The sequence below is a fragment of the Lactuca virosa genome, chromosome 4, assembly GCF_052849685.1.
Source record: "Lactuca virosa cultivar CGN04683 chromosome 4, Lactuca_virosa_CGN04683_v6, whole genome shotgun sequence".
Taxonomy (NCBI): Eukaryota; Viridiplantae; Streptophyta; class Magnoliopsida; order Asterales; family Asteraceae; genus Lactuca; species Lactuca virosa.
The window spans coordinates 303,497,799-303,506,328 of record NC_136429.1 but is presented as its reverse complement, the minus strand read 5'-3'; positions in this window follow the sequence as shown (position 1 = coordinate 303,506,328).

Below are 8,530 nucleotides of genomic sequence, written 5' to 3'. Positions count from 1 at the left end.
ACAGATCTAGGTTCTTGGAGCTCATCAACTCACAAAGCCATCAACTTTTGGGACAAAAACCCTAAAACATCCCAAATAAGAACACACAACAGAAAAAGAAGAAAGTTTGAAGCTTTATACCTCCAAATGAAGCTTCTCACACTGCTAAGCTCAGATCCAAGTGCTTGGGCTCTTACTCCTTCTTCTCTAAAGCTTCCTTTCCACTTCTAATGCTCAAGAACACACCAACAAGCTCTCAAAGACACTCTCTTGCTACAAGAACGATGATTAGGGTTTTGGGGAGGTTAAGTCTCTGGAATGGTGGCCAACAAGGAGGCCATAACGTTATTTAAATAGGGGCTCACTTTAAATTAGGGTTTCAATCTGGGCCTGGTACGCCCCGCATACACCTTGGTACGCCCGACGTACTAGGCGGCCCTCAGCGATCAAACACGCGCACGAGTACGCTGAGCGTACACTCTAGTTTTCCTCCGCGTACCCGTCTACCATTATTCTCTTTATCACGGACCAAAATGGACAATTGCTCAAAGATTAGGGTTCACAAGGTATACCTGAGTTTTTGGATGTTACAATTCTCCCCCACTAGAATCAGACTTCGCCCTCGAAGTCTTGCTCCGCAAATAACTCGGGATGCTGCTCCCGCATCTCTGACTCCGGCTCCCAAGTCAAATCGGATCCCCTCCGCTGTTGCCACTGGACCTGAAGCAGCGGCACTTCCTTGTTCCTCAACACTTTGATCTTCCGATCCAAGATCACGATCGGCCTCTCGATGTAATTCAGGCTCGCGTCCACCTGAATATCCTTTAGCGGCACTACTGCCGTCTCATCGGCTATACACTTCCTCAACTGGGATACGTGGAAGGTATCATGAATCTGGCTCAATTCCACAGGTAGCTCTAAACGGTATGCTACCTTACCCACTCTCGTGGTCACCCTGAACGGACCAATGTATCGGGGCCCCAACTTGCCCCTCTTCCTGAATCGGATCACTCCTTTCCAAGGGGATACCTTCAGGAGTACGAAATCTCCAACCTGGAACTCGAGCTCGGATCGTCACCTATGCGCATAACTCTTCTGGCGGCTCTGGGCTGTCAGTAACCTCTGTCTCACCTGCTGTATCTGCTCAGTCGTCTTAAGCACTATCTCAGTGCTACCCATCACTCGCTGCCCTACCTCTCCCCAACAGATGGGAGTTCGACACCTCCTCGCATATAAAAGCTAAAAGGGAGGCATACCTATACTCGAATGGTGGCTGTTGTGGTAAGAAAACTCAGCCAAGGGTAGGTATGTATCTCAACTTCCACCGAAGTCCATAACACATGCTCGAAGCATGTCTTCGAGCGTCTGTATCGTCCGCTCACTCTGACCGTCCGTCTGTGGGTGATAAGCAGTACTGAAGTGCAATCTCGTACCCAACTCCTCATGGAACTTCTTCCAGAATCTGGAAGTGAAACTTACATCTCGGTCTGACACAATCGAGATCGGCACTCCATGCCGCGACACCACCTCTCTCACATATGTCTCTGCCAGCCTCTCCGCAGAAGAGCTCTCACTAATAGCAAGGAAGTGAGCGCTCTTCGTCAGCCGGTCCACAATCACCCAAATTGCATCAACACCCCTCGCGGTCCTCGGCAATTTGGTGATAAAATCCATAGAAATCTGTTCCCACTTCCACTGGGGAACCTCTAATGGCTGCAACTTGCCATACGGACGCTGGTGCTCGGCCTTAACCCGATGACAGGTCAAGCACCTCTCTACTACCCATGCAACATCCCTATTCATACAGGGCCACCAGTAGTCTCTCTTCAGGTCCAAATACATCTTAGTGGCCCCAGGATGGATCGAAAATCTCAATCTATGCGTCTCCTCCAACAGAGTGCTACGTGCCCCGCCCGTATATGGCACCCAAATCTGACCACGAAAGGTCATAAGCCCTTGGCTATCCGTCACAAACTCGGACACCTGTCCAATCACCCGCTCTCTCTTGCGGTTCTCCGGTCTCACAGTCTCTGTCTGGGCCTCTTGAATGGTATCCAACACCGGAGTCATTACCGTCATCCTCATACATATATCTCGAATCGGGGCACTCTCCGCCCTGCGGCTCAGAGCATCGACTACCACGTTAGCCTTGCCCGGGTGGTACAGGATCTCACAATCGTAATCCTTTACCACATCCAACCATCTACTCTGGCGCATATTCAGGTTGGGCTGATCCATCAGATACTTCAAACTCTTGAGGTCCGTGTATATGGTACAACGAACCCCATACAAATAATGGCGCCATATCTTGAGGGCAAACACCACTGCCCCCAACTCTGAATCATGGGTGGGGTACCTCGTCTCGTGAGGCTTCAGCTGCCTCGATGCGTATGCTATCACATGCCCTCTCTGCATGAGTACCGCACCCAACCCTGATATAGACGCATCGCAGTAAACCACAAAGTCCTCCATTCCCTTCGGAAGGGCTAACACCGGGGCTTCACACAGTCTCTGGCGAAGAGTCTCAAACGAGGTCTGCTGCTCTGGTCCCCAAGTAAAAGCGACGCCCTTCTGGGTCAATCTGGTGAGGGGAACGACAATCTTGGAGAAATCCTTGATAAATCTCCGATAGTAGCCGGCCAACCCCAGAAAACTCCTGATCTAGGTGGAGGATATCGGCACCTGCCAACTCATCACAACCTCAATCTTGGCCGGATCGACCAATATCCCATTCTGATTAATGAGATGTCCCAAGAACTGGACCTCTCGTAACCAGAAATCACACTTGGAGAATTTGGCATAAAGCCTCTCCGATCTCAATACTCCAAGGATCTCCCTCAGGTGCTCCTCATGCTGCTCTCTGGATCTCGAATACACTAGGATATCGTTGATGAACACAATCACCGATCGATCCAAGATCGGCCTGCATACTCGGTTCATGAGGTCCATGAACGCCGCTGGTGCATTGGTGAGCCCAAAAGGCATCACCACGAACTCGTAATGCCCATAACGAGTCCTAAACGCCGTCTTCTGGATATCCTCATCACGCACCCTCAGCTGATGATATCCAGACCTCAAGTCTATCTTGGAGAACCAAGACACTCCCTGCAACTGATCGAACAAATCGTCGACCCTCGGTAATGGATAACGGTTCTTGACCGTTAATTTGTTCAACTCCCGGTAATCAATGCACATCCGGTGTGAACCATCCTTTTTCTTTACAAAAAGGATCGGTGCTCCCCACGGCGAGCTACTCGGTTGGATGAATCCCTTCCCCAACAGCTCCTGAAGCTGCAAGGATAACTCCTGCATCTCTGGTGGCGCAAGGCGATAGGGTGCCTTGGCAATAGTCGCTGCCCCCGGAACCAAATCGATGCGAAACTCCACATGCCTCTCGGGAGGCACACCCGGCAAATCCTCGGGAAAAACATCCGGAAATTCTCTCACTATCGGTACCTCACTGACAGAACTCGGCCTCTCTGCGGCAACTCGTGTATCCATCACATAGGCTACAAACCCCATACAGCCCTTCTGTAGACTCTGTCTCGCTCTGGCAGCCGAACAAAATGTTGACCCAGATCGGATACCCTCGCCATACACCGTAAGTACTCCCCCACTAGGGTCTCGTATGGTCACCAACTGTCGCTCACAGCCTGTAACAGCTCCAAATCGGCTCCACCAGTCCATGCCCACGATGACACAAACATCCCCCATCGCAATCGGTACCAGATCTATCGGGAACTCAACACCAAAAATCTCGAGTACACATCCTCGAATCACATCAGTAGCATAAACCGCTCGCTCGTCAGCTATAGAAACTCGTAGAGGTCGACTCAACGCCTCTTGTCGGGTACCGATGTGCTGGCTAAACGCTAATGACACGAAAGCTCGAATCGCACCCGAGTCAAATAACACCAAAGCAGGTACAGAACTCACAAGAAAAGTACCAGCCACAACATCGGGCGCTGCGCGAACCTCCTCCGCTGTCAACTGAAAGGCTCTCCCGCGTGCCTTCGGTGCCTCGGCCTTCGATGGTCGACCCTCAGTAGCTCGTGCAGCAGCAGGGGCAGATCCCTGTGCTGATCCCTGTAACAATTGCGGGCACTCGGCCCTCCGGTGGCCAGTTTGGTCGCAATGAAAGCAAACCATGAATCCCTTGGGGAAATCCTTGGCTATATGCCCATCCTTGCCACATTTGTAGCAAGGTCCTGCTCGACAAACTCCATCATGTCCCTTACCGCACTTCCCACAAGTGCGGCCCTTCTGGCCCCCAGATCTCGTATCGGCGGGCTTTGCCCGCTTGGCTTCCGGCTGAGACTGCACCGACCGCCTGTCCCTACTTTGAGACTCGGCCTCCTCCCTGGCCTGAGTCTCTAGCTCAATCTCCCTCTTCCCAACATTTGCCTAGAGCTCGGCAAATGTTCGGTACGTCGAGTTCGCCACGAATTCCCAAATGTCTCTCCTCAGTATGCTCAAATATCGACTCATGCGTGCCTACTCAGTAGACACGTGCTCAGGGAAAAACAACGCCCTCTCACGAAACATCCGCATGATCACCGTCACAGACTCCGTCGCCTGCTTGAGGGATAAAAACTCATGGGCCAAACGCTCCCTCTCCACCGGGGGAACATACTCGTCTATGAACATAGTGGTGAACCTCTCCCAGGTCACCGCGGTAAGCTCTGCAGGAGTAAAATCTGCCGTCACAAACTTCCACCAGTCCTTCGCTCCCAAGCGAAGCTGGTTCAGCGCGAACCATACTCTCAAATGTTTTGGACAGGAACAAGTGTAGAAAAATCCCTCAACGGCAGAGATCCACCTCATCAAGGCTATCGGATCCTGCGTCCCATCAAACTCTGGTGGCTTCGTGTTGCTGAACTCTCGGTACAACAATGAGTCAAGCCCCTGTAGCCTAGCCGCGACAATGGCTGCGGTGGCCGCAGCAACAGCAACATTAGTAAGAGCAGCATACCGCTCGTCAAATATCTTAATCAGCGTGGTCTTGATAGACCCAAACATCTCCGGTATCTCAGCGCGAATGGCTGCAGCCACCTCATCATGAATCATCATGCGAATCTCATCATCGCTAACACCGCTGCTCTCTGGAGTGTGGCGCGTACCCACCATAATGTCTCTGAAACACAACATAAAGGAAATTAGAGACTCGCTCGAGTATACTTGCACTCGATAACTCAACCCTACTCGTTCCTTAGTATCCTAAGGATTCTTACTTGGACCGCTCACTGATCCGGTGTTTCCAGTAGTACGGGCCTTATACTACCTTCCACAACGCATCGGTATTCACCCCAAGTCCTCCTCCTAGGATCCCAGATCACAAGTACTCTATATCTCGCTAAACACAGGCTACCCTATAGTAGACCTATCATAAGCTCCTCACTGCTACCTACTCACTCTCGAAGTAACTCATAGTAGCAGTAATCTCCTAGGCTAAGGCATCACAAATCAGGCCACTGTAGTCCTAAATATGAATACCTAGCCTACTCTAGCATGCATAACACATCACATAATATCTCATAACACATAATATAAGGGTATTTTGGGAAATCACCGTTCGGGCGATGGCTGATTGTACACACTGCTCCTTTCCGCTTTCTCGAAAATCTTTTACTTATCTTAGAAAATCGTTTCTTTTTGAAAACTTTTCTCAAATCCTCAGTTTGAGTTCAGATATGCCCGAAGGTGCATCCGAATCCCTCAAACCAAGGCTCTGATACCAACTTGTTGTTGGAGATAGTGTCTAAGTCCATAACTATATTTGGTATGTACTTGACCCGACCCGGCATGGTCCATTTGGGTTGCACTTCACCCGAACAATTTACAGATAATCTTTTGAGAATAGTATAAGTTATGATTTATTAATATATTATAAGTTCTAATATATTAATATAAAATCATATTATTTAATTAGTGTTGATCTATAATTAATTTAGAATTAATTTAGAGATCAAAAGTATGACTAATTAAATATGGGCTCTTGTATTTATATAGTGTGGGCTAATGCTTATTTGGAATGGGCTAGGCTTGCATGGAAAGTCCATGGATACTCCATGGAGCTTTAACCCATGGATCTCATGGAAATGAAAAGACATGGGTATTAGGGTTTACATGGATGTAACCCTAATCCACCACACTATATAAAGGAGGCTTTGGTTCTTGAAATTGTAGAAGTTGATGTGTGTAAACTAAGAGGGCCGGTTTCAAGAAGTTTGTGACTATTCTCTCAAGTTTCCAAGTTTGTGGTGATTTGTGACTTCCATTTGAGGCATCCACATTATTGGTGCTAGGCTCTCAAACTCCAAGCAATCAACTACTACTACAAGGTAAGTAATTCTACTAGTTTTATTTGATTCAAGTACTCCATGCCATGCTAGTTAGGATAAGAACCTTGGAAAAATAATTATTTGCATGTATCTTAGTCAAACATAGATCCAAGGTTTCTAGGGTTGCATGTACACCATAGGAGTGTTAGAATGCTGAAAACCCATCAGTGGTATCAGAGCCTGGTTCGTTTATTTGATACTTGATGCAAAAAAAAAACTTGAAAATCGAAGTTTTGTTCAAAAGCTCGTATCAAAATTTCAAGTTTTGTATATGTACTTACGATTCTTGAAATTTTTGATATGAACATTCATAAACATATGAGTTTAGAAGATCATAGACATTATGTGCTAATAATTGATTAGATTAATTCTTAATCTTTATGTGTTTTAATGGAGTCCATAACTAGTTCTTAAGTTATGGATAACCAAAAGTCACATTTATAAATAACCATTAAAAGAACACATAGGTTACATAAAAATGAAGAGTCTTCATTTTTAATAACCATTAACTCATAAGTTATGAGAAATGAAAAGTTTTGAAAGTTTACAAAACTTGCCCTCAAGTTTTGGAACATGTAAAGTCATATTAAAAACTTTAGTTCCAACCCCAAGAATTTTAAAAGTTAAAATTCAACTCTTATACTTTATAATATTATAAGTTTAATAATATTTATATATGTATAAGATCAATTCGTCTTACCGCTAGTACGCCTCATTCACGAAGCCGGTCTATAAGGGGGGTATAAGGTTGTTGCCTATAAAATGGCAACTTAATGGGTGTCCACTCTCACCCACCGCTTCCTTGATCGGTGGAGAGTCGTTAGCCGAACGGGTAGGACAAGGACTTATAAATTCTAATTAAAAGTATAATGATAATACTAAAGTAACTAAACTTTATTGAATTCCCAATCTTAGTTATTTTAGGAAAATGTGAATAAGGTGCTAATCCATGAAATTACACTTTACACTTTGTTTAAGTCGTTAGTGGAGCGTGTGTGGTTAACCGGCACACTAACTTGAACTTAACAATGTAGGTAAAGGGTGACTTAATGTTTATCATAGTATCGATGGAGCGTATGTGGTTAACCGGCACATCGATTGAGGGGTAATACATTAAGGGTACCAAGTAATTTGCATGGTTACTTCACACCTTGTTATGTGATCCTCGGCATCCCAGTCACAAAACTTGAAGGGCACACTCGAGATTGAAACATGCCATTGAAGAAAGTTCAATGAATCTCAAAGAATCTAGGAGTTTCTAAACCAATTAAAACCTAATTAAATATTTCGTTTTTCATGGTGGAAATTGGTGAATCGTCATTCACCTACCTTCAAATATCTTATAGCTTAGATTACGGCATCCCTCTTCTAAGTTATAAAATATTGTGTTGGGTCCTAGCCTTAATATTACATTTGGGTGTTTTGTTAAGGACTATCTCTATATCTAATCTAATCTATTCACTCTTCTTTTCAGATGTCTTCCAATAACAATGCTTCTGGCTCAAACCCTACTAGCTCCTTCTCTCTCATGAATCTTTGTGGGAGAGTCATCTTGGATGGGTCCAACTTTACAGATTGGATCAGAAACATCAGGATGGTCACTCGGTATGAGAACAAAGAATATGTTCTCGACAAGGAGCTGAAGGTACCCGAGCCAACTGCTACTCCTGAAGAGCTTGCTGAATATGAGGTACATGAAAGAGATGCTACAAAAGTGGCATGCATCATGATGGCCACCATGACAGCCGAGCTCCAAAAGTCCTATGAGGACTATTATCCTTTTGAGATGCACCAGGACTTGATGGACCGCTACCATCAAAGTGCTCGTCAAGAGCGATATGAAATAATCTCCTCCATGATAACAACCCGAATGAAGGATGGTGAACCCATCACGGGCCACATGCAGAAAATGCAAAGGTATGTGGACTGTTTACTGAAGCTGAATGTGAACTTCCCTGAGGAGTTAGCAATAGACATCATTTTACACTCCTTGCCATCGTGTTATGATCAATTCCGCACGACATATCACATGAACAAGGAAGAAGTCACTCTCAGCAAAGTTCAAGGACTCTTGAAGACCGCCGAAAGTGGTCTAAAGGGTAAGTCGGTTGTTACTACTCCTACTCCTACTCCAACTGCGGCCAATGTCTTGGCAATCGGGCATGGCAAAGGGAAGAAGAGAAAGAACCGTTCTAAGGGTACCAAGGGTA